We start from the raw sequence: 8421 nt of genomic DNA on the forward strand, positions 1-8421 counted from the left end.
TTCATTTATTTCTGATCTGATCTTTATGATTTCTTTCCTTCTGCTAGCTTTGGGGTTTTTTTGTTCTTCTTTCTCTAATTGCTTGAGGTGCAAGTTTAGGTTATTTATTCGAGATGTTTCCTGCTTCTTGAGGTAGGCTTGTATTGCTATAAACTTCCCTCTTAGCACTGCTTTTGCTGTGTCCCATAGGTTGTGGGTCGTCGTGTCTCCATTGTCATTTGTTTCTAGGTATTTTTTGATTTCCCCTTTGATTTCTTCAGTGATCACTTCGTTATTAAGTAGTGTATTGTGTAGCCTCCATGTGTTTGTATTTTTTACAGATCTTTTCTGTAATTGATATCTAGTCTCATAGCGTTGTGGTCGGAAAAGATACTTGATACAATTACAATTTTCTTAAATTTACCAAGGCTTGATTTGTGACCCAAGAAATGATCTATCCTGGAGAATATTCCATGAGCACTTGAGAAAAATGTGTATTCTGTTGTTTTTGGGTGGAATGTCCCATAAATATCAATTAAGTCCATCTTGTTTAATGTATCATTTAAAGCCTGTGTTTCCTTATGTATTTTCATTTTGGATGATCTGTCCATTGGTGAAAGTGGGGTGTTAAAGTCCCCTACTATGATTGTGTTGCTGTCAATTTCCCCTTTTATGGCTGTTAGTATTTGCCTTATGTATTGAGGTGCTCCTATATTGGGTGCATACATATTTACAATTGTTATACCTTCCTCTTGGATCGATCCCTTGATCATTATATAGTGTCCTTCTTTGTCTCTTGTAATAGTCTTTATTTTAAAGTCTATTTTGTCTGATATGAGAATTGCTACTCCAGCTTTCTTTTGATTTCCATTTGCATGGAATACCTTTTTCCATCCCCTCACTTTCAGTCTGTATGTGTCTCTAGGTCTGAAGTGGGTCTCTTGTAGACAGCATATATATGGGTCTTGTTTTTGTATCCATTCAGCCAGTCTGTGTCTTTTGGTGGGAGCATTTATTCCATTTACATTTAAGGTAATTATCGATATGTATGTTCCTATTCCCATTTTCTTAAATGTTTTGGGTTTGTTATTGTAGGTGTTTTCCTTCTCTTGTGTTTCTTGCCTAGAGAAGTTCCTTTAGCATTTGTTGTAAAGCTGGTTTGGTGGTGCTGAACTCTCTCAGCTTTTGCTTGTCTGTAAAGGTTTTAATTTCTCCATCAAATCTGAATGAGATCCTTGCTGGGTAGATTAAACTTGGTTTAGGTTTTTCTCCTTCATCACTTTAAGTATATCCTGCCACTCCCTTCTGACTTGCAGATTGTCTGCTGAAAGATCAGCTGTTAACCTTATAGGGATGCCCTTGTGTGTTATTTGTTGTTTTTCCCTTGCTGCTTTTAATATGTTTTCTTTATATTTAATTTTTGACAGTTTGATTAACATGTGTCTTGGCATGTTTCTCCTTGGATTTATCCTGCATGGGACTCTCTGTGCTTCCAGGACTTAACTATTTCCTTTCCCATATTAGGGAAGTTTTCAACTATAATCTCTTCAAATATTTTCTCAGTCTCTTCCTTTTTCTCTTCTTCTTCTGGGACCCCTATAATTCGAATGTTGGTGCGTTTAATGTTGTCCCAGAGGTCTCTGAGACTGTCCTCAGTTCTCTTCATTCTTTTTTCTTTATCTTGCTCTGCAGTAGTTATTTCCACCATTTTATCTTCCAGGTCACTTATCCATTCTTCTGCCTCAGTTATTCTGCTATTGATCCCATCTAGCGTATTTTTAATTTCATTTATTGTGTTTTTCATCGTTGCTTAGTTCCTCTTTAGTTCTTCTACGTCCTTGTTAAATGTTTCTTGCAATTTGTCTATTCTATTTCCAAGATTTTGGATAATCCTTACTATCATTATTCTGAATTCTTTTTCAGGTAGACTACCTATTTCCTCTTCATTTGTTAAGTCTGGTGTGTTTTGATCCTGCTCCTTCATCTGCTGTGTGTTTTTCTGTCGTCTCATTTTGCTTATCTTACTGTGTTTGGGGTCTCCTTTTCACAGGCTGCAGGTTCGTAGTTCCCGTTGTTTTTGGTATCTGTCTCCAGTGGGTAAGGTTGGTTCAGTGGGTTGTGTAGGCTTCCTGGTGGAGGGAACTAGTGCCTGTGTTCTGGTGGATGAGGCTGGATCTTGTCTTTCTGGTGGGCACCTCCACGTCTGGTGGTGTATTTTGGGGTGTCTGTGGCCTTATTGTGATTTTAGGCAGCCTCTCTGCTAATGGATGGGGCTGTGTTCCTGTTTTGCTAGTTGTTTGGCATAGGGTGTCCAGCACTATAGCTTGCTGGTCATTGAGTGAAGCTGGGTCTTGATGTTGAGATGGAGATCTCTGAGAGATTTTTGCCATTTGGTATGACGTGGAGCTGGGAGGTCTGTTGTGGACCAGTGTCCTGAAGTTGGCTCTCCCACCTCAGAGGCACAGCCCTGATGCCTGGCTGGAGCACCAAGAGCCTTTCATCCACACGGCTCAGAGTAAAAGGGAGAAAAAATAGAAAGAAAGAAAGAAAGAGGATAAAATATAGTGAAGTAAAATAAAGCTATTATAAAGCAAAGCTATACAGACAAAATCTCACCCAGAAGCATATACATATACACTCACAAAAAAAGGAAAAGGGGAAAAATTAATATATCCTGCTCCCAAAGTCCACCTCCTGAATTTGGGATGATTCATTGTCTATTCAGGTATTCAACAGATGCAGGCACATCATGTTGTTTGTGGAGTTTTAATCTGCTGCTTCTGAGGCTGCTGGGAGATATTTCCCTGTCTCTTCTTTGTTCGCACAGCTCCCGCGGTTTAGCTTTGGATTTGGACCCGCCTCTTCGTGTAGGTCGCCTGAGGGGGTTTGTTCCCCGCCCAGACAGAAGGGGGTTAAAGGAGCAGCTGCTTCAGGGGCTCTGGCTCACTCAGGCTGGGGAGAGGGAGGGATACGGATGTGGGGCGAGCCTGCAGCGACAGAGGCCGCCGTGACGTTGCACCAGCCCGAGGCGCCCCGTGCGTTCTCCTGGGGAAGTTGTCCCCGGATCACGGGAGCCTGGCCGTGGCTGGCTGCACCGGCTCCCGGGAGGGGCGGTGTGGAGCGTGACTTGTGCTTGCACACAGGCTTTTTGGTGGTGGCAGCAGCAGCCTTAGCATCTCATGCCTGTCTCTGGGGTCCGCGCTGATCGCCGCGGCTCGCGCCGGTCTCTGGAGCTCGTTTAGGTGGCACTCTGAATCCCCTCTCCTTGCGCGCTGCGAAACAAAGGGGCAAGAAAAAGTCTCTTGCCTCTTCGGCAGCTGCAGACTTTTTCCCGGACTCCCTCCCAGCCAGCTGTGGTGCGCTAACCCCTTAAGGCTGTGTTCATGCCATCAAACCCAGTCCTCTCCCTGCGATCCGACTGAAGCCCGAGCCTCAGCTCCCAGCCCCCGCCCGCCCAGGCGGGTGAGCAGACAAGCCTCTTGGGCTGGTGAGTGCTGGTCGGCACTGATCCTCTGTGCTGGAATGTCTCCACTTTTCCCTCTGCATCCCGGTTGCTGTGGGATCCGCGCTGATAGCTGTGGCCTGCGCCCATCTCTGAAGCTCGTTTAGGCGGCGCTCTGAATCCCCTCTCCTCGCGCACCAGGAAACAAAAAGGGAAGAAAAAGTCTCTTGCCTCTTCGGCAGCTGCAGACTTTTTCCCGGACTCCCTCCCGGCTAGCTGTGGTGCACTAACCCCTTCAGGCTGTGTTTATGCCGCCAACCCCAGTCCTCTCCCTGCGATCCGACCGAAGCCCGAGCCAGCAGGTGAGCAGACAAGCCTCTCGGGCTGGTGAGTGCTGCTCGGCGCCGAGCCTCTGTGCAGGAGTCTCTCCGCTTTGCCCTCCACACCCGTGTGAGTGTGCTCTCCTCTGTGGCTCCGAAGCTTCCCCCCTCTGCCACCTGCAGTCTCTGCCCGCGAAGGGGCTTCCTAGTGCGTGGAAACCTTTCCTCCTTCACGGCTCCCTCCCACAGGTGCAGGTCCCATCCCTATTCTTTTGTCTCTGTTATTTCTTTTTTCTTTTGCCCTACCCAAGTACGTGGGGAGTTTCTTGCCTTTTGGGAGGTCTGACGTTTTCTGCCAGCATTCAGTGGGTGTTCTGTAGGAGCAGTTCCACGTGTAGATGTATTTCTATTGTATCTGTGGGAAGGAAGGTGATCTCCACGTCTTACTCTTCCGCCAACTTCTTCTCCCTAGATTCTGATATTTATTTTCATCTTAGTTTAGTTTTTAGCACTTGTTATCATACGTGGATTTGTTTATTGGTTTGGTTACTCTCTTCTCTTTTTTTTATAACTGTTTACATTATAATAATATTTTTAAATTTTTTTATGTTTAAAACTTTTTCTATTTTAATAACTTTATTTCATTTATTTTTTCTTTCTTTCTTTTTTTTCTCCCTTTTCTACTGAGCCATGTGGCTGACAGAGTCTTCCTGCTCCAGCCAGTTGTCTAGCCTGAGACTCTGAGGTGGGAGAGTCAGGTACAGGATACTGGATCACCAGAGACCTCCAAGCCCCAAGTAGTATCAATCTGTGAGAGCTCTCCCAGAGATCACTATCTTAACAGTAAGACCCAGCTCCACTCAATGACCAGCAAGCTCCAGAACTGGACAACCTATGCCAAACTTGTAGCAAGACAGTAACACAAACCCACCCATTAGCAGAGAGGCTGCCTAAAATCATAATTTCACAGACACCCCAAACCACACCACCAGATGCAGTCCTGACCACCAAGAATACAATATCCAGCCTCATCCACCAGAACACTGGCACCAGTCCCCTCCACCAGGAAACCTACACAACTCACTGAACCACCTTACCCACCAGCGGCAGACACCAAAAACAATGGGAATTACAAACCTGCAGCCTGCAAAAAGGAGATCCCGAACACTGTAAGTTAAACAAAATGAGAAGACAGAGAAATATGCAGCAGATGAAGTAGCAAGATAAAAACGCACCACACCAAACAAATGAAGAGAAAATAGGCAGTCTACATGAAAATAATTCGGAGCAATGAGAGGAAAGATGATCCAAAATCTGGGAAATAGCATGGAGCAAATACAAGAAAGTTTTAACAAGGACCTAGAAGAAATAAAGAGCAAACAAACAATGATGAATAATGCAATACATGAATTTAAAAAATATCTAGAAGGAATCAGTGGCAGAAACATTGAGGCTGAAGAACAGATAAGTGACCTGGAAGATAAAATAGTGGAAATAATTACCACAGAGAAAAATAAAGAAAAAAGAATGAAAAGAATTGAGGACAGACTTAGAGACCTCTGAGACAACATTAAACGCAACATTTGAATTATAGGGGTCCTAGAAAAGAAGAAAAAATGAAGGGGAGACAGAAGATATTTGAAGAGATTATACTTGAAAACTTCCCTAATATGGGAAAAGAAATAGTCAATCAACTCCAGAAGCACAGAGAGTCCCATACAGGATAAATCCAAGGAGAAACACACCAAGACACATATCAATCAAACTATCAAAAATTAAATACAAAGAAAAAGTATTAAAGGCAGCAAGGGAATAGCAACAAATAACATACAAGGGAATCCCCATAAGGATAACAGCTGATCTTTCAGCAGAAACTCTGCAAGCTAGAAGGAAGTGGCAGGACATATTTAAAGTGATGAAAGTTAAAAACCTACAACCAAGATTACTCTACCCCGCAAGGATCTCATTCACATTCAATGAAGAAATTAAAACCTTTATAGAGAAGCAAAAGCTAAGCAAATTCAGCACCACCAAACCAGCTTTACAACAAATGCTAAAGGAACTTGTCTAGGCAGAAAAAACACAAGAAAGAAAAGACCTACAATAACAAACCCAAAACAATTAAGAAAATACAATAGAAACAAACATATTGATAATTACCTTAAATGTAAATGGATTAAATGCTACAACGAAAAGACATAGACTGGCTGAATGGATACAAAAATTAGACCCATATATATGTTGTCTACAAGAGACCCACTTCAGACCTAGGGACACATACAGACTGAAAGTGAGAGAATGGAAAAAGATATCCCATACAAATGGAAATCAAAAGAAAGCTTGAGTAGCAATTCTCTCAGAAGACAAAATAGACTTTAAATAAAGACTACTACAAGAGACAAAGAAAGACACTACATAATGATCAAGGGATCAATCCAAGAAGAAGATATAACAATTGTAAATATTTAGGCACCCAATATAGGAGCACTTCAATATATAAGGTAAATGCTAACAACCGTAAAAGGGGAAATTGACAGTAACACAATCATAGTAGGAGATTGTAACACCCCACCTTCACCAATGGACAGATCATCCAAACTGAAAATAAATAATGAAACACAACCTTTAATGATACATTAAACAAGATGGGCTTAGTCGATATTTATAGGACATTCCATCCTAAAACAACAGAATGCACTTTATTCTCAAGTGCTCATGGAATATTCTATTCCATGATAGATCATATAGCTCATATCTTGGGTCACAAATCAAGCATTTAAGAAAATTGTAATCATATCAAGGATCTTTTCCCATCATGTTATGAGACTAGACATCAATTACAGGGAAAAAATGTAAAAGATACAAATCATGGAGGCTAAACAATATGCTACTAAATAAACAAGAGATCACTGAAGAAGTCAAAGAGGAAATAAAAAAAAATCTAGAAACAAATGACAATGAAAACACGATGGGAAGAAGTCATGTGGCATCCAGAAAGCGTGGCAGCAGCCTCCAGAGCCTCCCCACACCTTCACTGCCCCTCGGGCTGGAGAGAAAACAAAGATGTAGTTTCCATTTCCACCAGCTCTTCCTCTTCCAGTTCTCAAGGATGCAGTGCCGGCAGGCACTTTGGCTGCAGCCCTGGTGTGGGAGGCGACAGCAGTCATGGCAATGTTCAAGCAGATGAGAGTGAACGTGGTTAAGTTGCTCAAGGGGATTGACAGGTACAATCCTGAGAATCTGGCCACCCTGGAGCGCTATGTGGAGACACAAGCCAAGGAGAATGCCTATGATCTGGAAGCCAACCTGGCTGTCCTGTAGCTGTACCAGTTCAACCCAGCCTTCTTCCAGACCACAGTCACTGCCCAGATCCTGCTAAAGACCCTCACCAACCTGCCCCACTCTGACTTCACGCTGTGCAAGTGCATGATCGACCAGGCCCATCAAGAAGAATGGCCCATCCGGCAGATTTTGTACCTCAGAGACTTGCTGGAGACATGCCACTTCCAGGCCTTCTGGCAAGCCCTGGATGAAAACATGGACCTCTTGGAAGGTATAACTAGCTTTGAAGACTCTGTCTGAAAATTTATCTGCTATATTGTGGGCATTACTTATCAGCACATTGATCGCTGGCTGCTGGCCAAGATGCTAGGGGATCTGACACACAGCCAGCTAAAGATGTGGATGAGCAAGTACCGCTGGAGCACCGATGAGTCGGGTCAGATCTTCATCTGCAGCCAGGAAGAGAGCATTAAGCCCAAGAACATTGTGGAGAAGATCGACTTTGACAGTGTGTCCAGCATCATGGCCTCCTCCCGGTAACTTTGCAGGCATTTAATAAAGACTTGTTGACTTCTTAGCCCTGTTAAAAAAAAAAAAAAGAAAAACAAAAACAAAAACACGATGACCCAAAACCTATGGGATGCAGCAAAAGCAGTTCCAAGAGGGAAGTTTATCACAATACAATCCTCCCTCAAGAAACAAGAAACATCTCAAATAAACAACCTAACCTTACACCTAAAGTAGTTAGAGAAAGAGGAACAAAAACAACCAACGTTACCAGAATTAAAGAAATCATAAATATCAGATTAGAAATAAATGAAAAAGAAATTAAGGAAATGATAGCAAAGATCAATAAAACTAAAAGCTAGTTCTTTGAAAAAGTAAATAAAATTGATAAACCATTAGCCAGACTCATCAAGAAAAAAAAGGAGAAGACTCATATCAACAACATTAGAAATGATAAAGGTGAAGTAACGACTGACACTGCAGAAATACAACAGATCATGAGAGATTACTACAAGCAACTCTATGCCAATGAAATGGACAACCTGGAAGAAAGGGACAAATTCTTAGAAATGCACAACCTTCTGAGACTCAACCAGAAAGAAATTGAAAATATAAACAGACCAATCACAAGCACTGAAATTGAAACTGTGGTTAAAAATCTCCTAACAAACAAAAACTCAGGAACAGATGGCTTCACAGGTGAATTCTACCAAACATTTAGAATAGCTAACACCTGTCCTTCTCAAACTCTTTCCAAAATATAGCTGAGGGAGGAACACTCATCAACTCATTCTATGAGGCCACCATCACCCTGATACCAAAACCAGAGAAAGATGTCACAAAGAAAGAAAACTACAGGCCAATATCACTGATGAACATCGGTGTAAAATC

The 8421-nt window shown here is 42.4% G+C and overlaps 1 pseudogene; it reads left to right on the top strand.

Annotated features, from left to right (window-relative positions):
* Positions 1-6906: 6906 nt before the first annotated feature.
* On the top strand, positions 6907-7600 carry LOC133082977 (eukaryotic translation initiation factor 3 subunit K-like; annotated as a pseudogene).
* The last annotated feature ends 821 nt before the right edge of the window (positions 7601-8421 follow it).

This window comes from Eubalaena glacialis, unplaced genomic scaffold (genome assembly GCF_028564815.1).
Source record: "Eubalaena glacialis isolate mEubGla1 unplaced genomic scaffold, mEubGla1.1.hap2.+ XY H_2, whole genome shotgun sequence".
Taxonomy (NCBI): Eukaryota; Metazoa; Chordata; class Mammalia; order Artiodactyla; family Balaenidae; genus Eubalaena; species Eubalaena glacialis.